The sequence below is a fragment of the Cariama cristata genome, unplaced genomic scaffold (assembly GCF_000690535.1).
Source record: "Cariama cristata isolate BGI_N322 unplaced genomic scaffold, ASM69053v1 scaffold11019, whole genome shotgun sequence".
NCBI classification, from domain to species: domain Eukaryota; kingdom Metazoa; phylum Chordata; class Aves; order Cariamiformes; family Cariamidae; genus Cariama; species Cariama cristata.
In genome coordinates this window covers 29,996-30,272 of record NW_009635260.1, presented here as the reverse complement: position 1 = coordinate 30,272, position 277 = coordinate 29,996, and positions in this window count along the sequence as shown.

Genomic DNA, 277 nt, shown 5'->3' with positions numbered 1-277 from the left:
CTGAAAAAGCATAAACTGACAAATATCAATTAAACCTTTCCATTAAAAAACAAAGACGACCTAGTTTATTGCTTTTAAAGGTTCATTCTTTACATCAGAAATAGGCAAAGGCATATCAAAGAAAGTCACCTGGCTGTTGATGGCTTTTGATTATATTCCCTTTTTCAAAAGAACCACTAAATAAAAATTGGAATGCAAACAGCTGACTTGCTTCCAATGTTACATGTTTCCACCAAAATGAACTAAGACTTGCATTTTCCAAGGGACCTGGGGGGTG